This window comes from Sander lucioperca, chromosome 3 (assembly GCF_008315115.2).
Source record: "Sander lucioperca isolate FBNREF2018 chromosome 3, SLUC_FBN_1.2, whole genome shotgun sequence".
In the NCBI taxonomy this organism is placed as follows: domain Eukaryota; kingdom Metazoa; phylum Chordata; class Actinopteri; order Perciformes; family Percidae; genus Sander; species Sander lucioperca.
The window spans coordinates 43,652,864-43,677,461 of record NC_050175.1 but is presented as its reverse complement, the minus strand read 5'-3'; the positions used below and the strand labels follow the sequence as shown (position 1 = coordinate 43,677,461).

At 40.7% G+C, this 24,598-nt stretch overlaps 1 long non-coding RNA gene across 1 annotated transcript; it reads left to right on the top strand.

The window, feature by feature from the left end:
• Positions 1-457: 457 nt before the first annotated feature.
• LOC116043796 lies at positions 458-14,563 on the top strand. The gene is made up of 3 exons (XR_004103553.2): positions 458-468; positions 11,783-11,786; positions 14,417-14,563. It is a non-coding gene; the product is annotated as an uncharacterized LOC116043796 (long non-coding RNA).
• The last annotated feature ends 10,035 nt before the right edge of the window (positions 14,564-24,598 follow it).

The window sequence follows — 24,598 nt, the reverse complement described above, 5'->3', positions numbered from 1 at the left end:
TGTAGATACCTTCAAGTAAAGTGTTACCAAATATTCACCCTCTGGAATTGAGTAGTGAGACCTTGCAGACTTTGGTTTGATGCACTGTGGGGGGGGACTAAAACCACAATCGTTGCCATGGATATGACCATCTTAACCCTGTCGTAATTTTTTTCTGAACAGAATAGAACAGAAACAGGAATCACATTAACATTGATTTGTGTGCAATATCATGCCTCAGTATAAATAAACATGCATAAACAATAGCCCTTAAAAAATTATGCCATGGATCCGAACTGTGTCTAATGTTGAGTGTCAAACAGTATTTTGAGCAAAAATAAATAAGATGAGATAAATGTAATAAACATAAATGAGATTTTGCTCGTTGGCTGTAGTTTGTTAACGTAGGCGCAGTTGAGTTTGCTCAACTCCTTCTGCAGATGTAGACTGTGAGATGTGCTTGAAAGCACAGGCAAAAAGGTAGTAAGTGTATATTGAGTTATACAAACATAAACATGTCTAATGCAGTTGTAGTTTGCTTCACTTTATTATAACTTTTTCACATCTACATTGCCATGTATGATTAGTAATGTTCCTAACAGAGTATGGTACAGGCTGCATCCCCCAGCTAAGCATGTTTCCTCCGGTCCTTGCTCCTCGGTCCTCTAGCTGCCATCATGGAGGATGTTCCGCTCCCTTAAATGTGTCTCACAGGATAGGGGGAGAGGAGGCTTCAAGAATAGCTTGAAGGGGAAGAAACAATGTGCATCCTATGCAGAAGTCTTTTACCAGACAGCAACGCCTGTTTTTTTGTGATTGGTAAGATGGGAGCGTGCCTATGTTCCCACAGCCCTATGGTCCCACATTTCTAAGATTTTTTTCAAAAGTAGGCCCTATGTTCCCACAGTTCCCACATTTCTAAGATTTTTTTCCAAAAGTAGGCCCTATGTTCCCACTTTTCCTTTTTCATAAATTTGTATCAGATTTTATCCCCCTTTCTCCCAATTTGGTAGCCAATTACACCCAACCTATTATCCAGTAGCAATGGACTACAGATGGAATGTAACCCTAACCCTAACATGGGGCCTAATTTTAAGAAAAATCGTAGAAATGTGGAAACATAGGGCTATGAGAACATAGGGCCTAATTTTCAGTGAAAAAGATATTCTTAGAAATGTGGGAACATACGGCTGTGGGACCATTGGTCTGTGGGAACATAGGGCTGACCCCGGTAAATGTTCTGATGGGGCAGTAAAAAGAGCGGCCAGCTTTCGTGGCAAAAACAGCATAACTGCCATAGCCTATTCAAATTATTGCATGATAACAAAGTAGGTTAAAGGAAACTACCTGCAGAAACAGGCATAACCGCACTAGAGCAGTATTTATGTTCATGTTCTTGTTTAAAATAAAAATGATTTTATTTATGTTCAATCTGTATCATGATTTCTTCTGTCTCTCTCTTCTTTTTTCTTCATCAGCCAACAGACTTTTCTGCTGTTATTCTTATTTATGATCCAAATGCATCTTGGCTCATTCAGGAAAAACAAGGCCCAAGTATGTGTGCTGCACAGTTATTATTGCTCCTATAATAACAGCCTGAAAAGGTATGAGAGCTACTGTATACCTGCAGCATTTCACAGACAAATTATAGCTTTTATTTTGAGCATTTATAGCTCCCTCATGTCCATTATCTTTTTTTTTTTTTCAGTAATAAACCACGTATAATCCTCTAGTGATGTTATTTCTATCAGACCTGGCACATATTAGATCTATATTCGGTATTGGAGCAGTAGCTATTAGGCATCAGGTGTTCGTTTAAATTGTTACTTAACTGTTTCTGCATATTTAAAGGAGAACATCACCAATTTTACACTTCAAAGTGCACATGGTAGGAGAGCACTATTGCACAGGTGAAAAAAAAAGCTGTGTAAAACCTTTTTGTGGCTCCAGAGGGAACTGCGCAAAATGTTATGAATTGCCTCAAGTGATGTCATTTGAGTCGAAGCCGAAGCCTACAGGTTTGAAAATGAATAAAATCTGATGGTTTGGAGATTGAAAGAACTGAGTTTACCCGCTCCCTACTTGAGACAAGCGGCTCAAGGCTACATTAGCTGCTACTAGCAAAATACCCGAATCTCCGACCAAACCGGCCGAGATGCACTGTGGTCTCGCATTACCAGACCTTCCCTCACAGCGCTGTGGAGGAGGGTCTGGCTAGTCCACACACCATTCCTGGATAGGAGAAAAAAACGTGCTCTGGTTTATTGGCATTGCTTTAAACCAATCACAATCATCTTGGACGCCGGACGGAGCAACGGTGCCTCTGCAAAATAGCCTCGGAAAGGAACTTGTTTTGGTGGAGCATGTGCACATATAGGGAGTGGAGCTCTGGAATTAGAGTGGCTGTTGAGCGTGTGATGAAAATTTTACTCAACAAAAAAAAGATGAACATAATTTGATTGTCGGTTCTAGCTTGGACGATGTTTCCTGAATCCACCGGAGTTTAGAATGCCAACACAAAGAAAGCGGAAGGTGAGGGACATCCAGCAGAAAATGAGGGACATCTGGCGGGAACCTCTGGCTGCACTATCCCCTGAATGAAACTTTGTCGATATGGACTATATTGTGGTTAATCTAGGGTTTGACAAGGAAGAATAATGCGTGGAATGAAAAAGATGATATCTCTGGTTCGGCTGCATCAATTTTGATTGATGGAAGAGACGCAAATGAGGGAAGCAAGGAGCTGAATGGAAAGCACGCTCACGGTGGACTCTCTGGAAATCTGCAGAAAGTGTGCTTGTGCACCTTGTTGATTTAATGAATTGTGGCATTGGACAGCCAAAGTCATTCTGGGTCTCACAGGTAATCACATGTACTGTACTGTAGATTCCCCAAGTCTGCATATGCGGCTAAATCCTGACATTTTATTTGATGAGTGGCAAACTCATTTCTACATTTCGCTTTTCTTTCTTTCTTTCCTTCCTCCGTCCGTCGTCTTCCTCAATCTTTCCATGTCGTAGACTCTTCTCTATTATTTATCTCTTCTTCTCCTGTACCCACATATTTCTTCTGCTCCTGTCTCACCCCTGCTCCACATGCCTCCCTGACTTCCAGGATGGAGCCTGAAGTGATTCAGGTTCATTATGCAGGACACTGTATGGGGGGAGAAACTGGAAAGTAGAGAGGGGAGAGAAAAGAGAGTGAGAGGGAGAGAGCTTACTGTAACAGCATCTGTTGGCCTCTGAGGTAAAGCAGTAAGCCGGACACACACACAAACACGCACGCACGCACGCACACACACACGCACGAACACACACACGCGCACACACACACACACACACACACACACACACACACACACTCTGTAGAGGAACATTACATACTGTTAAAATGTTTGGCATATTTTGAGGTCAGCACAATTGGGGTTTTCAGATTACTGCTCATTAATAAAAATCATATTTGTGGATATCTGCGTTAGATATCTGTATGCATGAATATGTACGTTTGAGCTTGCAAGTGCCTAGTCATGCATGCATGTGTTTGTGTGTGTGTGTGTGTGTGTGTGTGTGTGTGTGTGTGTGTGTGTGTTTGCGGACAATGAAGGGGACTGAGTGTTTTCTGACGCCTGTCTAGCTACGCCTATCTCACTGGGCCATGGAAGTGTCATCTGCCCAGGCCTCAGCGCTCACACACACCCACAAACACACACAGACACACACACACACACACACACACACAAACACACGCACATGCACACAATCCTACATTTTCTCTTTCACATCAGTGAGGAACAGAGACAGCCCAGAGCTTGCTGTCATTTCATCACACTGTGCAGGTCCGGCCATGCCCGTGTATGTGTATGTGTGTGTGTGTGTGTGTGTGTGTGTGTTTGCGAGTGTGAGCGAAAGAGAGGGAAGGAGAGAGAGCATAATATTGCAAGTCTGCTGTCACTGTGGACTTCAAACTTCAGGTATTTCAGGTACTTCAGGAAATTTCTCAGTTTTGAAATCTGTTAATAACATCCCATTGGTGCCAAAAATTGTCGCAAACAGACATCAGTGGCTGTGCCCCAATTCCCCCCCCCCCAATTCTGTGTTTTTCATGCTGTCTACGAATTTATCTTCATAACAATTAGGCTTTGTGAAAATGCTTGGAAAATGACTGCATTGCGTAATTTCCGGCAAAAAGCCTCTTTGTGCCACTACCATTTCTACTCATTACCACCAGACCCAGTGTTTTCTAATGGAAAACCCAATTAGCTTGTACGCAGGAAGAATGCTAATGGGAATCACAAAAATCTTGAGTGCTTAACGGCGTGCATTTATGTGGTGGTTGTCTGCATAATTTGGCATTTGGCAACCATTAAGAAGTAATTCGAGAATAGGTAAGAAAGACTGCAGGATGATTAGAGAAAATGTACCTGTTTATAGGCTCTGAAATTCCTGTGATTATGGAAACCCCCTCACTTTCATGGATCTATTTGGTCGGGAGCTTTTGTAAAGCCCCTGCCTTTGACGAAATAGAGGTTGAAAACAATACATTAAACTATGACAACAGATTTTGCTACAGAAGCATGTAAAGTTAAAGACATATTACATATTAAGTAGGTCAAGTTCCATTATTGCATTATGATTGAAATTGATATGGTGTTACATTTTGGGAGTGACCTGTTACAGTGGCTTAAGCTTCAGCTATTAGTTATGTCATACATTTGACATAACTCACAGCTGTACATAAAGTAGATGAGAAACAGCAACCTACTGACATGTCATCACATGGGATCAAATGTGATCCCATGTGATGGCATGGGAAATGCATTTGGTTTTTCTGTAAGGGATTGTATTTTGAAGACACTGACATTCCCCAAATCTCACGTACCACTTTAACATCACCCTCATTATCCTCGTCAGCAGGAAAGCATCAGAAGTGACCTGCCTCCCGCCTGCACTGGTTGCCACGGTAGCAGCTGACAGACATTTCTATTCACAATAGTAACGAGAGATGGAGGATGGGGACAGAGGGTTATAGCAATCAATCAATCAAACTTTATTTTTATAGCACACAATACTTTGTTCAATTATACAGAGTAAAATATATACAAAACATGTATCGAACACGCACGCATGCACGCGCGCACACACACGCGCACACACACAAACCAAAGATCAACATTGAACAGTGACAAACTCAGTTATTCATAGACTTTTGTAAAAAGCAAGGTTTTTAGCCTTTTTTTTTAAGTGTTCAGTGTGGAAGCCTCTCTCAGTTCCACTAGCAGGGTGTTCTATATCATTGGGGCATAGGCACAGAAAGCACCCTCCCCTGCTCTCGAGTTACAGCGAGGGATGGTTGAGAGACCGCTGCCTGTGGATCTGAGGGTTCTTGCTGGTTCATATCTAACGAGCATGTCTCTAATATACTGAGGTGTAAGGCCATTAAGAGCTTTATATACATACTTTATATATAGGAGCCAAATCTTAAAATCAATTCTAGCCTTGACTGGGAGCCAGTGTAAAAGTCTAAGGACGGGTGTAATATGTTCAAACTTCTTTGTTCCAGTCAGAACGCTTGCAGCTGCATTTTGAATTAATTGTAGTCGCTGCACAGCTGATTTCGGGACGCCGGTGAACAGACCGTTACAGTAATCTAATCTACTTGTTATAAATGTGTGAATCAATTTTTCAGAGTCTGCTTTTGACAGAAAGCCCCTTAATTTAGAAATATTTTAAAGATGGTAGAAAGCTGATGTTGTGACTTGATTGATATGATGCTTAAAATTGAAATCACTGTCTAATATTACAGTGGGCATGAGGGGCATATGAGGGGCATATGGGCATGAGAAGACGATGGCCTTTGTTTCCCATCATCTTCGCTTGTCAAGTCAACTTCAGCCTGGGGAATTGTTAAGGTAGAGGGAGGGAGAGAGAGTGTTGATGCATGCCAATAAATCAGATTTTTAATTATCGGACACATGACAAGAAGCATGTGACGGCCCTCCCCTCTCCTCTCCCTCTCGACTTGCCTTGTCTGTCGTTCAGTTTGTTCTGTCTCAATATTTTCCATCCATTCATTTGTGTGACTCTCCCATCTCCCTTTCCATTTTGCATTACCATGTAAGCTGTCAATCTCAGCCTACATTTACACATTTCTACATTTTACATTTTTGCTAGGTTTTGGTTTAAAAATGAATATTTTTGCTGAAACATTGCTGCCCCCGTTTGAAAACTTAGAGATTTCTTTGTAGTCCGGACGGGCACAAACAGAGACCTTTCGAAACAGCGATGCACATCAGTCATTCTTGTCGGTTGGGTAGGCTTACATACCTTTCAGTAACAGTTCCACCTCGTCGTCGGTCCAAGCAAATAAATCCCTGCTCTTTTCACTTTTCACCATTGTCGTTCTTTCTCCAAAAAGTATTTTCTGTATTTTTAACTTATGCATCCATGATTTTCAACAGCAAAGTACCGCCTGTTTACACCAGCACACACATGCCCAGTGTATGTAAATGGTCATGTGATATGCGTTGTCAGAGGTGTTAATATTGACACAGATTAGTTCTGCTACTGGAGCTAAAACTTCTGTTCTTGTCTCAAAATGCAGCTTAAAAATGTAATTGTAGTAGTGTAGATGTAGCTTTACTTCTTTCTCCTCTCCTCTCCTCTCCTCTCCTCTCCTCTCCTCTCCTCTCCTCTCCTCTCCTCTCCTCTCCCCTTTGCCTGTTTTGTGTCTTGCCTTTTCTCTTCCTCTCCCTGGCATCCCTCTCTACTCTCTCTCCTACCATACATACACCCAGAAGCTTTCTGTCAGGTATACTGGAAGTGAACAGAGTGTTACCCTACAAGGCTGACGCCAGCTACCTTGCATTGTGCTAATAACAGTGGAGCAACTAGGAATGCATACATGTCAAGTACCAGGCTGCTCTGCTGTCAGCTCACAGCCCCAGCAGCAGACAGAGAAGAGCAAGAGAACAAGACGCTGCTAATTCTCCCTCACTCTCAGAGACATTGTAAGACAAGTGGACAGGCGAGGCTGTTTTTGGCAAACGAGGCAGATGATATATGTTTCCGAAGAGTCCGGTTGAAATGGCATAGGATGTGAACAATCAAGTCTCAAGTAAGTCAATTGTCAAAACAGTAAAGTCCCAGTCAAGGGGCGCCCTGGTAGCTCACTTGGTTGAGTGTGCCCCATGTACTAAGCTCAGTCCTTACTGCAGTAGCTCATGTTCGACTCCAACCCTTGGTCCATTACTGCATATCATCCCCCTTCTCTCTCCCCCCATTTTCTGTTTTCAGCTGTCCTATCAAATAAAGGCCAAACATTGGCCCAGAAAATAATCAAAAAAGAAAGTCACAAGTAGCAGCAGTATGGCTGAAACTACAGCAGGACATCCAGGTGAGGATTAGAATCCAATTATTTTCCTCCCCTCTGTTGGAATACCACTGTAGTTGAGTGTGATCAACGTGCCTAACTGGTATTGCAGTCCACAGTGTTCAGTTTTTAATCAATACTTTTTGGACACTGCATTAACCACATGCTACATGCATTATAAAGTGTTTTTTTTCAGTCGAGCCGAAGTACAGTATCAGTAGTAATAACATGTAGATGCAGCCGCTGTTTCCTGCTCTCCTGCACTTATCATGGCTTGTATAAACACCATGCATGTGTGGTGATGTTTTCCCTCTCTCTCTCTCTCTCTCTCTCTCTCTCTCTCTCTCTCTCGTTCGGCCTAACTAACAAGCCCTATATCACTCGTAGGAGATTTCAAACCACCTCCCTTTTGTGTCTCTCCTCCTCCCTCCCCCTCTATACACCAACTTGATCCCCTCCATACACCACCCCCACCTCTGTCTGTCTGTCTATCTCCAGGAAGAGGAAAGATCAGCGGGCCTGCTGATTTATGAGTGCTTAGCTCTTTAATTCTTCACTATGCTAGGCTGGGCTAGTGTGTGTGTGTGTGTGTGTGTGTGTGTGTGTGTTTGCATGTGAGTTCACCCATCCATAAATTATTTCAAGGAAGTAAAACCCATCTAGAACATCAGCAACTACACATCCCCACCACGCAACACATGCCTTGATATCCCACAATACTCACTGCAGACCCCACCTCCTCCACACACACACACGCACACACACACACACACACATAGTGCGTCTCACTATCTTTGTGGAGACGCGTCATTGACATAATGCATTCCCTAGTCCCTTACCCTAACCTTAACCATCACAACTAAATGCCTAACCTTAACCTTTACCCTCACCCTAACCATATCCTAATTCTAACCCTAATCATAAAACCAAGTCTTAACCCTCACACAGCCCTTTAAACTTGTGGGGTCCAGCATTTTGGCCCCACAAAGCTGTCCGGACCACACAAGTATACTGTATTCCCGGTTTTTGGACCCCACGAATGTAGTTAAACAAGAACTCACACACACACACACACACACACACACACACACACACACCACAGAAAATGTGTTAGAAGAGTGAGTCAGTAACTCAAAAGCCTTACTTGGACCTTTATAGTCCACAAACACAGTCATACTTACATGTTTCTTACTAGATCTTGAACCCTATTTCATTAAAACTTCTTGTAATTTTGTCTCATATGTCATTTTACATTTTTTTTGCACATTTCAAGATGTTTACATATTAACATGCTCTGCACATTTTAAGCATCTTTTATTTTACCAAAATGCAATACGAATCATGTTTTTGCAAAAAATGTTTTTTTCCTGGTCAACAAAAACAGAAAGTTTCTCCATGAAGCAACTGAATAAGTGGATCACTGAGAGAGAGAGAACGTGATGCCGAGCTGCATCTGCCCAAAAAAAATACTGTATGCACCAAGACTCGCTGTGATCTACCGCCTTGAATCAGGTCTGTAATGTGCTGCCCTGCCATCACTAAATGTGACGGCATACGTGAGCAAGGGCTAATTTTGCACAATTGACTTGCAAACCTTTTTGGTTCAGTGGAATTATGGCCTGATTAATCAGCCATGATTAGCATTTAGCAAGACTTCATGGAACGAAGCAGCCCTGATGTAAGTCTCTTATTTATTTTTGTATCTTCACCCTCCCTCTTTTCTCTAACGCATTAAGGTGCCAGTCTCGTCATGCTGACAGGGTCAGCGCCACCGTTCATTATGGGACCTGGGGAAGAGACGAGACGGGCCAATCTGAGGGCTCAAAGCTCTCTGGAGGACTCTGTTTATGCTCAGCCTCCCTTCAATGTGTCTCTCAATTGTCTTTCTCTCAATTCTGACAATGTGAACATAGGACCTGAAACATGTCCATGTAAATGGTAATGTATGTAAATGAACGTCATTTATGGTTTGACCAATAGGGGTTAATGAAGATGGATTTGCATAGAAGCTGTCACTAAACTAAGCTAAAATAATAAATAATAGAACACAGAAAGACCGTCCTCAGCAGAAAAGTGACAGCATTAGGATGTTTATTCCAATACTTGAAATGACTTATGTTTAAAAAGTGACCTTTGTGGTCATGAAAGTAATTACTGTCTATTACTTTAGTGTGCCATTGTTATACAGCTACATTTAATTCTGAGGGTGATTGGGTCAACAGAGTTTGTGAATTTGAGATGGAAAAACCACAGTTCACACCTCAGCTTGTACCAACAGTCAACACTGGTTTCTAATAACAAAGAGTAGGGCTTGGTACCAAATTCAATACTTTTTAGGCACTGAGCAAATTGCCTCTAAAGTATCGAGTATCGAAAAATACCTCATCATTCAATACCAACTTTCAATACCTAAGGAGTAAATGTCATCAGCGTCAGCGAGCCAATAAAAGTAAATAAAAGTGGTATTGAAAAATAATTTAGGAACCGGTATCAATGTCCCGATATTGGTATTGGTATCGGTACCGGCATCGAAACAATACCCAGCCCTAACAAAGAGTTCCTAGCCTTAAAGCTTTAGAGGTGCTGGCAGGCTAATAGTGTTACCTTTGGATAGAGTCAGGCTAGCTGTTTCCCCGGTCTTTGTGATAAGCTAAGCTAACCTGGCCGCTCCGTAGCATGCATACATAGGAGTGGCATCTGTCTCCTCATCTAACTCTCAGCAAGAAAGCAAATATGCATATTTCACAAAAAACAATAACCACAATCTTCCATTAGCTTAACCAAGTAGTTTTGTTATACTTCTACTACTTATACAGTGACAGGGGGTTGTGGCATGGACATTTTGTTGTTTAGGCATGACCTAGTAAAAATAGTAGACAATGATTTAATTATGCCTTCAATTAACATCGGCAAAGAAGCAGAAAACCTTCAGTGTCACTTCCTCGAAATCACCAATCATCGTTCAAGCAGAAACCCACTGCAGCAGATGCTGAGGTTACAGTTACATTTTCTCTAGCAACTGTAGCCTCAGTTAACCGAAATGCAGTGCAGCTACAATAAGTGTCTTTTTTTTTACCAAGGGGTGAACCAGGCCCTCTTGAAGTGCTCGGGGGTTTGAAGCCAATTTGACATAGCGGCCAAACAGTGGAATTACATCGTCTGTGTCTGTCACATGATGCCACGGGGCCCAAAAAGACTTGATCCCATAGACTTACATGGCAAAAGAGACATCTGCAAATCAGTGGATATATTTTATTTGAGTGTCACAACCCATGCGAAATAACTCGTTTCACTGTCATAATTTCATTTTAAAAAAAAGAAGCGCCACACGGTTGAATCGTTTCATCCCCATTTAAGTTAGCCGGAGCGCTAAACCGGAAGTAGCCGCCTCGGCTGCAGAGGTCTCTAGTCTGGACGCACCAGCTCTATGGGGCACATAGTGCGGAAGCAGTGCCAATTATCAAGGTCATTTTATATGTCTAAGTTTAACTTTTTGTAGCTTCATGCACCACTGAGCAACTCTCATGGGAATGAACGGGGCTCCACATCAAACGCTGTGTCCAGATTTTATTATACATCTATGGGGTGAACATCATCTGGGGGAACCTAAAAAAATAAGGAATGATGATAATAAGGATCTAAGTTAATGAGGAAGATAAAGTTAAATCAGCATTTGTTGTTTTTGTACTTGGGTAGAGTGCAACAAGTTATATTATAACCTTATATTATATAAATAAAGTTGTTAAGGTGAACATTTTAGTAAACACGTACCTAATAATAATCTAGCAGACACTCCTGCTAGCTCTGTTTTGGTGTCAAGCAACTCCTGAGAAAAAGTTTTTTTTACCTGCTACATGCTCCATTATGTTAACCAGCAAGTCCCTGAGTTCTCAGTGCCTTTGGTAGGAATGTAGTGTAGAGTGGGTTTTCCAGGGCTTTTTGATGAAATCTGCTGCCTGGTGTGTCTGGAAACGACAGCGATGAGAGCAGTGAGCCTGAATCAAAACAATAAAGGTGTGGGCCATAAAAAAACAAACAAAAAAGAACGGAAAGTTGCTATAAAGCTCCACCGAGCTGAGGGTAACAGCACAGTCGGGTGGAAATTGTGGGTGGAAATAGTGTGTGTTTGTCAATAAGAGAAACTCCTTTCACATTACGTAAGTATTCATCTGACTCATTGTTAATATATCATTTAATATGATGTATCTAAGGGTGGATTTTTTTTCTTATAGAAAGAATACGATGCAGATTTTATACAGTTTAGAATCACGCATCACAGCCTGTCTCACACCTTCATGTTGTACATCATCATCATCATCATTAAAGGGCCTTAGTTTGCAGTTGTCTTCTGTCTGTCTGAGTTTGCTGCCATGTCAGTTTCACTGACTCTCTTCCTCTCCCTCTGTTACTCACTCCTCCACAGCTCTCAGTGCAGGGCTGTAATAGTGGCGGTCGGCCCTGGGTGGCGATGCAGTGTTCTCTCCCAGGACTTGAGCAGACCTGGAAATATGGCTGCCAGGAGAGGAGGTGGCAGATGGCTGACAAGGCATTTTTACCCATAACGCCCCAGTAAAACTTTAACTCCCAAGATTTAGTGCTAGCGCTCTGCACTTAGCAAGCTGCAGCCGCTGGCATATTTTTTCAAAAGTCCCAAACTGATGGTTTTGCAAGCCACGCATAAACATGCTTTATTGATTGCGCTGTTAAAAGATTCAAAGGGTCAGTATCATTTAGCAAAAGACAGTTTTAGAGGACAAATAAAAGCTAAAAATTGCTCAAACGTTGTGGCAGGCATCATTGATTTTTAGAGGAAAACAGAATACTGAATTAAATTATTCATTGTGTCATAATATTGACTGATGATGATGGTAGACAATAACTTAGAAATGTAAAGGTTCCTAGGCAACAATGGCAATTAAGGCATTTAATTCACCCGGTTGCGATCTCTGAGGGCCCGGCTACAGTCATATCTCTTAATTTGTCCTGGACAAGAGCACCATGAAAGTCATGCTCACTTGCGAAATTGTCCAAAGAGAAAGCTTTATGCCTATAAACCATACAGAGATTTGGCTATTTTGTGAATACTGGGCAACATTTATGTTAAACTGACCAGTGAGAAAAAAAAAACAGTTTGTCATAGTATTTTATCCATCCTATCACTTTAATCAATAGTACGTTCTCCATAGAACATAAAGCTCCCGTCCCCTTGGGCTAATGTATATGAAAGCATCACAATGTAGACCACATTACTGCTGCAGGGTTGTTGTGTGCTGACTGCAGGGTGTTCGGAGGGCTAATTGGACCCTGGGTGCATGTAAGGATGGCAGGATGACTTGAGAAGCTTTAAAGTGCCATCGAGAGACACTACACGAGAGACAGAGACAGAAAGAGAGAGACAGGCAGGGAAAGAAAGAGACGGAACGGGAAAGACGGAGGGCCATGCAGGACTGAGCCTCTGAGCCTACCTATCCGTATGGTGGTACTGAATGAGGTGACGTTATTGGACTCAGGTGAGACATGCACACATCTGTGCCTACTAGCCAGCCTAGTGTGGTGTGTGTGTGTGTGTGTGTGTGTGCGTTTTGTGTGTGTGTGTGTGTGTGTGTGTTTGTGTGTGTGTGTGTGTGTGTGTGTGTGTGTGTGTGTGTGTGTGTGTGTGTGTGTGCGTGTGTGTGTGTGTGTATGTGTGTAAGTGAGAGAGAATGTGAGTGCCTGTGCACAGTGATGTGCATATCCCTACATGCACATGTTGGCTATATAGATGTATTTATTTTACTGCACACATCTGCCAGTGTCTCTACATGGGACCCGTAAAAGGGCTGAACAGTGAAGCAGTCGTAACCCAGAGCAGCAGACTGAGATAAAGAAATTTCCTGCCTGACTCCATACACATCTCCTGCTCAATCTAGATTCTTCGTTTTTTGTTTGAAAAGGGGGAGGGATGAATGCTCGGATGGTGAATGAATGAACAACACAGCACAGCAACACAATCCCATTTTTTCCTCTTGAGTCTGACCATCTCAGTGCCACCTTTCCCTTTTCGTTTTGATCCCCCTATATTTCTGAAAATCCTAGACATGGTTGTGATCGTTAGTGCTTTCTGATTAGCCTGTGTTTGTATTGAAATAAGAGGCTCCGTACGGGTTGAGCAGAGGCTGCACACTTTGACCAGCGGGCAGCGGCCGCACACCAGGCCGCCAGATGGTGTTGCTAAGAACTTGCAATGTATAACTATTATCAGACCGGCCCAGTCCTGACTCTCCCGATTGCCACTCCGCCTCTGGCTGCATGTCATTCCCCTACTCCCTCCCCTTTCAAGTCTTAGCTGTCCTATCCAAATAAAGGCCTAAAATGCCCAAAAAAATAATCTTTAAAAAAAAAAGTACTTGTGCATGTTAAAAATGTTAAAATGCATTCTGGGTAAACGTCATTGAATTACATTTTTAAAAACGGGGTGTATATAATATGAAAATGACGAACAATAAATAAAAGGTTCATGGACACCACAGCAAGGTAATAGTAAAAGCAACGATAGTAGTAGTAGCAGTGGCAGTAGTCACCTGTATGTCCTTAGTATTCCATATTTTTACACCCAAACATGTTTTAGGAGAAACCAGATTACAATCTCATTCCTACTACATGCAAAATGTTAAAGTTACTGGCCCGTAACTTTACTGTTTTGGGTCACTCTCACCATATGTATCAATGTCATTTCAAGCCACAGCCGACAGCAGTTTTCAATTAAGTAGTAGGTCAACTTAGTGAAACATTTAGCAGCTAAAGGTCCAGATATATCACTCAGAAACTGGTGCAGACCAAATAAGGTAAAAAGCCTTCAGGTGCTAGGTGAATGTTAGACATGTCTGGGAGCTGATTTGGTCATACTTGATTGGATTGTTATTTGCTGAAAATAAGCTGATCAAACTCTGATCCTTTCTTCTACTGTGTTTTGTCAGTGTGTTGCAGCAGTGCACTCCTTTACCACAGGTCTACAGTGCAGCATTCCAATGCATAGTGAGTGAAAATTATAGTGTGTGAATGTGAAAAATGTAGGTAGTTGGTGGTTCAGTTATCCGAAAATAAGTGACTTTGAGCCGAGTACAAAGCACCGTGAGCTGCCGGTCGTTTCGGCAGACATTACGGTTAAATTTAGTCCACACAATATGAGCGTTTTGCCGCGAGGAAAGTTAAGACTAGGCAACAAAACGACTAGTTAAGATTAGGAAAAACATTGTGGTTTGGATTAAAACACTCTTAGGAACACTTTTCCTGGGTGAACAACTTTAGTTTTCCCTGGGAAGTGAATTCCGCTCTCTGGCCTGAAAGTCCTGTATGTTAATGCCCACCCATCCACCTCGACCACCTCTCTATGCGGCCAGCCGCTTTCTTATACAGCGGCCGTCAATGTAGTGAATACAGCAAAAAAAACGTGGAATGCTTACGAATTACAGTGCTTGACTTTTCGTAGGTTTTGAACGAATGGTTCATGAGAACAGGCAAAGAGCAGTGCACAACAAAGTTAAGCTGGCAGCTTCTCAATCTTAGCTTTCATTGGCCGCTTGCATTTGTAGCGGCAGATCATATCAAGTGTTGCTAATGAAGTTCATTTCGGGAGTATTTATAACAGGACAAAATGAAATGTGTCTGTTGTCAGCTTAAAGTGCTCTTTGCAAGCTGGTAGTGTTGTCAGCTCTTTTCCAATGAAAGTAGCAAGCACTAGCTCCAAAAGTCGCTAAAAGATACCATTAAAGATCATTGGTGAGGGAAGACCCTGCACTCTGAAACACCACTGTACAACCGTGAGTGTTTCTTCAGTTACAACAACTCCAACAGACTGATACATCTTCTCTCTGGCTGATCGCGTCACGTCAAAATATTAGGAATTGCATTCTCCCAGTTAATCTTTCATTCACGTTATATCAATTTAAGATTATAAAACCTAACATTTTTTAGAACTTCCAGTATTTGTATCAAGTAGCTCGTCACAAATATGATGTATCACATTTATTACAGTACAGCTGTTATTTCAGTGTCAAATACACATTTAATCAACATTAATGGTTAACCATAATTGTGATCATGGTTAAGGAAGGAAAGTGCACCAGTAGGACCAGAAGAAAGAATCTGTAGTCCAAGAGAAGTCCCACGCCAGCAGCAGTTGCACTACCTGATGCCTCCATCTCAGCACACCTCCCATCTATTCATCCACCAACAGAGAGCAATGGGCCGGCCTGCTGCCCCCCAATAGAACGGCACACCGGATACAAGGCTTTATCTCCACACATTAACATGATAGAAAAATATGAATACTAGAATCTTATCTCAGCACCATGTTATAAAGAGCATTCATCATGAAGCACATTAAGTATTTATCATGTCAGAGAGAATAGATGGTGCAGGTGCCATCCCATTTACCTGTACTGTGGTCAGTGCTAGGCCTTTTGTATTGTCCACATCTTAAATATATATATATATATATATATATATATATATATATATATATATATATATATATATATATATATATAAAGACTAAGAATCTCATCCATTTTTCACCTCACATCCCTTCCCCTCTCTTTGTTACCATCTTGGATCTGAAATTAAGTTGTACTCCAAAGCCTGTGACCTAATAGATAAAAATATAAAGAAATATAAAAAAGACCTTCTTGGGATCACTGAGATTTACAATATATATTAAGTGAGTGTGAAGCTGTGATGTGCAGACTGATAAATGTGCAGGAATTACTCAATTTTTTCTCTTTTAATAATTCTGTCATCCTTACTCGCCATTCGACCATTACACTATTAAAGTCATTTTTTTGTAGAAACAGGTAATATCATCAGTCATTATAATCATTTAATACATCTTTCTGCCCTCCATCCACTTACTTTTGGTTCCTATGCTGGTGCCAAATCCTGTATCTCGTACTTCCTCATGGAAATACATTTCACGGGCGGGCACGGAAATTGGGCTGCTTGCCATGTAGAACTATATGGGTCAGATATGGGTGGTAGTAGGACAATGCAGAAAGCTAGAGGGGGAGTTTTACAAATTGCCCATGTGTGTGCTATTAATTCACTTTGTCTAGATGTTCCTGCCTTTGATTCATTGGTTTGTATACTGTAGGGTGTTTACAATGGGCTGTCTGCCTCTGCCATTTCTAAAGAGCGATCACACAACATTTATATACACTTTACATTGTTTTATGCTATGTTCTGTTTTGTTAAACCATATAATAAGAACATAGACATATTTTCGTGTTTGTCTACTTGTTATGTAAAAAAGTAATCAGTGATGAAGTGCACATTACACTGTCCTTAAAATAAGTAACGTCTACAGCAAATACCTTGCTAATTAAAAGACAATTCTGGCACAAAATGAACTGTTCGAGTCGACCGTTAAGAACGATAAGTTTTCATGCTAATCAAATGAGTCTCTAGCTTGAAACAAGCTAGCGCCTACCGGCAATTAGCTTCTAACGCTAGCCTTCGGGCAGAGGGTAAATCGCTATTTCTACACCATTAACAAGGCTCAAAATAGCACCATACTTCAACGGTATCGGTTTACATGTAGGGACCCTCATTATGCTACCATTGAAGTGTGGTGCTATTTTGAGCCTTGTTAGTGGTATTAAATAGCGATTTACCCTCTGCCCCGAAGGCTAGCGTTTGAAGCTAATCACCGGTTTGACATTCGATTAGCATGAAAACATATCCCAGAGAACGGTCAACTCGGTACACAGATGTTAGTAACCCCTAGGTTCATTTTGCGCTGGAATTATAGTTTAACCTGTTGTGTTGATACGACTACTTGCTATTCATTCATCTCCATTTAGTTTTGTCAAAGCAGTAGCTTATCACTGGGATTCAAATCAATCTGGAAAGTCAAATTATGGATTATGAGAGAAACAGACCCAACAGAAATGTGTAGTAAGCCAATTTCCCTCCAAAAATGTGGCATTTACAACCTTTATAATTATTTATGTAAACAATACTTATAGTTAAGTTATTTGAAAACCACATTATAGATACATTATAAGTTACTTTTTTAATTTAGAAAACTTTTAAAATTTTAAAAAACACTCCTGTGGGTCATATAAGAGGGTAGAAACAAACGACCTATGTGGCCGTGTGGTTTAGACGACTCGAAACAAAACTAGAAAAGAACGTTGCCGGTGTACATCGTCCATGCAGGAATTAGATATCCTCCAAAACATATTTGACAAAACCATCTAGCAGTTTAAAAACATAGGTTCTAGGACAGAGGGTTGGAAAACATTTATCATTGTATGAGTTCACAAAGTTTCTCGGAAATACTTTTGGGGAAACAATATGAATCACTAATCAAGTATTTGACAGGGTGAATGATTTTTCAATTGGGTGGTGTTTTTATTCAAAACCCAGAACAGATGGCTACGGACTTCAGCAGAAGGAATGACGGTGTACAGCCAGAGAATAAGCATGTGTGCTCACACCTCCTTAAAGATGTTGGAGAATGTACACAGTTAATCTTCCTCCCCTTTGATTTGATTGTGCTTGCTAAATACAAGGGGACTTAATCAAGCTTAAAAATAACAAACACACAAATAAAAGAGAGGTCCTGGGAGAACTCATTAGGAGCCTTGTCAAACTCCAAGAGACTACATAATTACTTTACCAAAATAAAAATGCAAAGCTATTTCATTTGTATTCGCTTTCCTTTCCGAATTACTGCTGAACTAAGGCCATTGAAACTTTCACTTTTATCCCTTTGAAAAGTTTGATTGAGCAGGGTGAAGCTAATTTGTGAGCAGTGGTGGTAGATGTATTCAGATCCTTTACTCAAGTAAAGATTTTAAAGGTCCAATGTGTAGGATTCTCCCATCTAGCGCTGAGATCATATATTGCAATCAATCTCGCGCCACGCAGTACAAAGTACGTATTACAGCTACGGTAGCCTTCACGCTTCAAAAAGCCGGTCTCTTGCTCTTTTCAATATCCTTTTTCTTTTTCTGGGTGAAGAAGAAGACTCCTGTTATTGAAATTTGGATTTCGAATACGTGTGGTCCTCCATGTTTCCTTCTTCAGACTTGCCGGGGCCGGGAAGCGACGATACCCATTAGCAGCATTAGCAGCACCTGCGAGTTCATCATATGACAGCGAAAATGCGAAACCCCAGTTCATGCAAATGCAAATGTAGAATTTTCAAGCCAATAGGAATACTTGGAATTGATGGTGGTGGTAAATATTCATGAAAAAGGACAAGTTTGTGAACGGGCAACACAGATTTTGATAATGAACAACTGAACATATTACACACTGGACCTTTAATACCACACTGTAAAAAATACTCTGTCACAAGTAAAGGTGCTGCATTGAAAATACTACTCAAGCAAAAGTATGTAAGTGTCATCAGGAAAATGTAGGTAAAGTATTCAAAGTAAAAGTACTCAATCAGAAAAATCCTCCCGTTTTAGAAAGTGTAAAGGATCCAAACAGTTGTGTGTTTAATGGTCTAATAATTTCAGCTGGACTTGTAGGCCGTTATATTGTTGGGTATGTACATTGTATTTTATAAACTGCATGTGTTTTGTGTGCAAACATTTTAATTTGTAAAGTAACTAGTAACTGAAGCTGTAACAGATGAATGTAGTGGAGTAAAAAGTACAATGTTTCTCTCTGAAATGTAGCGGAGTAGAAGTAGAAAGTGGCATGAAAAGAAAAGACTCAAGTAAAGTACAAGTACCTCAACATTTGTACTTAAGTACAGTACTTGAGTAAATGTACTTAGTTACATTCCACCACTGTATGTGAGAAGCCCTGTGGCCCGCTCGTCTCTGAACCTCCATCTTGCCACAATACCTTACGATAATAATAACTTCATTTGGATAGCTTAGTTTGGAACTTACCTTGAACCCACGCGCACAAAAAAAAAAAACGCTGCTTATTGTGACAGCGTCCATCAGTGGGAGCAAGGGAAGATGAAAAACACACGCACTTCCTTCCCTTCTATAAAAGACAGAAAAACAGACCCCATTGACAAGGAAATGAAACAACTTGGGCAAATTCCTATAAATAAATCTTCTTTTTTTTGTCATTTTAATTACCGGATCAACAGCGGTTCAGATGAACGGCCCGGCCATCAATCTTTAATTAATGTCACGCTTTGCGGATTGCAGCGATGCTGGGCCTGATTGAAAAATAAGCCCAATGATATTTCTATTAGAGTTTGTTTTATTAATAACGCGTCAGGGATTTAAAAACATGTCTCAGAGATAGCCAATCACAGGGAGACGATAGACCATCTTACATTTTAGCTCTTACAGGCTCACACATACTCAGATCTGCTTAATTATTTTTTCTCTTGCACAATTTAGCCTTCCATAACCCCCTCTCTGGCTGGGATTTTTCACTGTTTAGTATTAACTAGCTTGCTTGCAAATGCTAAAATTAAAGCCCCCTATAGGATTTTGGCACTTGTACAGTAGATTTACATTTTATTTCCAACCTGTTCCTACAATAACATTTTTAGTCACCTTGTCTCAGTGTAAACACAAATTAGATAGCATTCTTGATATTATTGGAATATTGTAGTGCCCAGTGATTTAAATAATGTTTCAGAGATGTTTCCACCCTGACAAGAACAGAATGCTGCGAGAATACAATGTACTGTACTGCATAAGCACGTTTCCATCATCAGACAAGTTGCAGGCACAAATCCTCCTAAGGCAGCGGGACAACACCTGCAGCCTCACAGCCAGCTGCTGGAGGAGAGGAGGTAACAGGGACATGGAAAAGAGAGAAAGAAGAGAGAGGAAGATAGATAGAGAGGGATGCAACTTTGTCCTTAATGCTGACAGTCTCTTGTTCTGTTTTTATCTTGCCATTTCTCTCATCTGGGTTTGGCCTCAATCTGACTGACGTAGAAAATAATAATAAACATATCAGCTAGAAAGTCAGGGAAAAAAATCCAAAGGGAACTAGATCTTTGCATTCATTTGGGTTTCTTTAAATTGTTATTGCAATTTTAATTTGATGTTATGTCTCACAATTACATTTTATTGTAGGTAATGTTTACATGTATGACCTGTTTTGTAATAGTACTAGTAGTAAATAGTACTGTTAGAATTAAAAAATGTGAAACAATGTTTTTTTTTAGAGATGAATACATTTTATAATCTTAAATCTGTCTTTCCATGTTGTTCTTCTTAATATGAAATTATTATTGACGAGTGAGGATCTAACAATCAAAACGTAGGGCTTAGGATATAGATATGCATTTTTTTAGCTGGTAATGCATCATCACTGATTTACCAGAGGATGTAGCCTGGACTCAATGTAATGGAGTTCATTCACACGTGTGATTAGGTCAACCCGGTCTCACGCCAGTTCGTGAAATGGTCACGTTATTTTGATTTATTGATTCGTGTACAGGTCACGATTTTTGACCATTTCACGAACTGCCATGACACTGCCACACGCCGGCGACAACAACGGGACGGACCGCCACACGCGGGACACGATCCCCGGGCGCAGGGACACGATCCGCGGTCTCTGTGGCACGCAACAACGGGGAAATGAAGCGCCACACACTGGCCACAACAACGGGACGGTTGTGGTTAGGAAAAGAACGGGGAAAGGAACCGTCACACGCAGGAGACGCCGACAACAACGGGACTGTTTTGGTTAGGAAAAGAAGAACAGGGAAATGAAACGCCACACGCCGGCGACAATAAAGGGACTGACCGCCACACGCGGGACGCGATCCCCGGTCTCCGGGGTCAAAGTCCTGTGTTGTTTGACCCATCCACCCCCCCGACCAACCTCCCTGCACGGAATTTTGCCTTATCAACACTACTCGCTACCGTCATCGTTCTGTGATCACGAAATATGCTTCCCATTGAAATACATTACTTTAAAATTCGTGCTCACCAGACGAAAATAACGACATTAACGTGTTCAGTACACAAATCAATAGATTCAATAACGTGACCATTTCACGAACTGCCATGAGACTGGGCTGGATTAGGTTAATTTTACTTACAAAATTATCTTAATGCGACTTAAATTATAGGTTGCTACAAGTAACCCATACTCATTTTAATTGTGTTTAATATCATGTACAAGTAAGTTACGTTTACCAAGAAAAGGAAGTTTATCTAACTAAATAATAAATACTAAATAAATCAGTAATAGTAACCAACTCAACTTGATTTTACTGGGTTCACATTAAGTATTGTTACAGTGTTCATGCTACTTAAAAAAGCATTGAAGTAAAGAAAACACAAAATGCCCAATGAAAATAAGTATAAGTAAAACAAAGATATTACTTTTGAGAGTGTGGGTGAGGACCCTGGCGGCAGAGTTTTGGACATACTGGAGCCTGTCTAGGGTTTTGATGGGGACCCTAGACAGTACGCCATTGCAGTAGTCCAAACGGGAGGTTATAAAAGCATGAATGAGGGTTTCTGCCACGGAGTCAGAGAATGATGGCCGGAGTCTGGAGATGTTTTTAAGATGAAAGAGGCTGCTTTGGTGATGGATTTGATGTGAGTATGGAAAGAGAGGGTGGAGTCCAGAATTACACCAAGGTTGCGGACCTCAGAGGATGGGCAGATGGCGCACCCATCAACATCCAGGATGAGATCTCCAACCTTCCGGAGCAGCGCCTTGGGGGCCACAACCAAGAGCTCTGTTATATTGCTGTTCATTTTGAGTAGGTTGGTTGATGATGACAATCATATCACATCCACACATGGTTAGTAACACACAGCTTTTAAAATATATATTTTTTTAATGCACTGGTATCGGATCGGTACTCGCTATCAGCCGACACAATTTCAGGTATCTGGAAGGAAAAAATGGTATTGGAACATCTCTACTTTTAACATATTTTGACAAGAATATGAAAATGTGTTGGCATCCTTTGTTTAAAGACACTTTGCTTAACAAGTTGTCCCAAAGAAGTGTGTTAAAATAGAGGCGTAAGGATGTCAAAACAGTTAACCGAGACCTGTCTTTTGTGCCCCTGTTTCTTCCAAATGTTTTTACTCTTCAAACTATTACAAGGATGTGTTCTTGACCTGGATGCTATGTGTTTGTGTTGTTGGCCAATCTTTCTTCTATCCCTCCCAAGATGAATGTGAGCGGTTTATTTTTAAGTCATCAATTACTCAAAGTTGGCCCCAGCAATCTCTCCCCTACCATCTGGGTGCCACACCTTTCTGTCTCGGGGCCCCTGTGTGGATAATGACAACCTTCCCCTCTCCATTAATTTACAACCATGCCGAGTCCTTTTTCACGCCTTATCATGCACTGCCATTTGATCTATCCGTATCTCCCTTCTGTTGTTTTTTTTTTTATATTTTTTTTTTTCTCCTTTTGAAAGCAGCTTACCGCTGTGTCTGCATGCAACAGCTCATAAATCTTTCACTTTCATGCCTTGTTGCAGTGTTCACTGGAGGATGTGCCAAACACAGCTGAGGTTGCTGTTGTCACCATATTTGGTATACATGTTCCCCAAAAAGAGCCCCCAGAAAGCCAGAGGCATTTCTGACCCCAGTACCTGACTGTCACAGACAAAGATGAGACTAAGGGGCTAGTTATAGCCATTATGAGCTTGCATTTGCATTTTATTTTATAAATTCCTATTATTATTATTATTATTATTATAGGTTGGAAATAATACTAACATACTGCCTCTTCTGAAGAGTCCATCATGTTTTTTTAATCCTCCGAGTCCTCCTTGGCTACTAGCAACTGCGTGGAGGAGGGGTGGGGTTTGTATCATGTCGACAATTTTTTTGTCATTACTTAGAATTCCTCATGGGGGAGACAGAAACTACGCACTACAGCTTTATGATAAAGTAAAGTAAGAAAAAACAGCATGTGGGCTGATGCAGAAAGCACTGAACTCTGGGCATTAGCAAGATAGGTGCTAGCAAAAAATATAGATCTGTATGTACACTGTTTGAAACGTCACTGATAAGGAATTTACGTATATTTTTATGTATTAGTGGGTGTATAGATGTACTGTATATGTGTGTATGTATTTATATATATCCTATTTTATTTACTTTTTTTTCTTCTTATCCCCCCCTTCCCATTTTCTCTCTCTGTGTCTTACTTCTGATACATGTCTGGGATGTAAGATGTCAGGGGAAAAAGTATAATGGAACTGGGCTGGGAGTTAAGTGATACCAATTTTGTCATCATTCTGAGAAAAAAAAAAACATTTCATTTGTCATAACCTGTATGTGCTTTCTGGAATAAAGTGAAGTTCAAAGAAAAAGAAAAAAACAGCAAAATTGAAGTGCAAAATTGAAATATTTTGAATCAAATGAATTACAGCCCAGCAACAAAGGGGTTATCTGTGGGATCTGGTGAAAAAATCAACACAAAGAACAGTTTGGATCATTTGTTGCATGTATTGCTTTAGGATAATTAGGTAGTTAGCTTTTATTTCCATGACATGTCAAACATTTGGCCCACACTGGAAGACACTGCTCTTTATCAAACATATGAAATCTTTAGGTATGATATTATATGTACTTGTATAACCCTAACCCTTTTTCCAGTCTGTAAGAGGTAAAATACCAGATTAATTAAGATCAAGCAGTAAGATTTTCACTTTTTATATAAATGTATATAATATCATTTTCTATACCATATTCATATTGTGTCCTCCTAAATGTAAGCAGCTTTGGTTTAGCCAACATGTCAGTAGCCCACTCTGCTCTACTCTGAGAACACAGTTTCTCTAAACAAATTAATATTGATTTTTTCATTATCACAAAGTACATCACTAAACCCATGGTTGTAAAAAAGAAGTGTGCATGTCTTATAAGAGAATTGGAAAAAGTACTTTAAAAATATCAATACATTGTCATTACTTTAAACTTACTTACTTTTTATTTCTAAAATGAATTCAGAATTCAGTTCAAGTGTATTTTGTCAGTTTATAAAAAAAACCTAAAAAACTCTACATATACCTATTTTGGACACCACATCAAATGTGCCTATGGACTTTCTGAGGAGATACTTTCTGCGTGTATCTCCAAACGAGTGTTTGTGTCTATGATGTGCACAGTGATGGCACACTTTATGTGCTCTTGGGAGCCAGTATGTGAGTACTGCACCAGCAACACAGCAGCACTTTGCATACACTTGTTTTCCTCTTCATCTGGCTGTTATTTTGGTTCCTAATGAAATCACACACAAATCGCCCAAAGTGCTGACAACACAAGCTTCAAGGCCAGAAAGCCAATCCTCT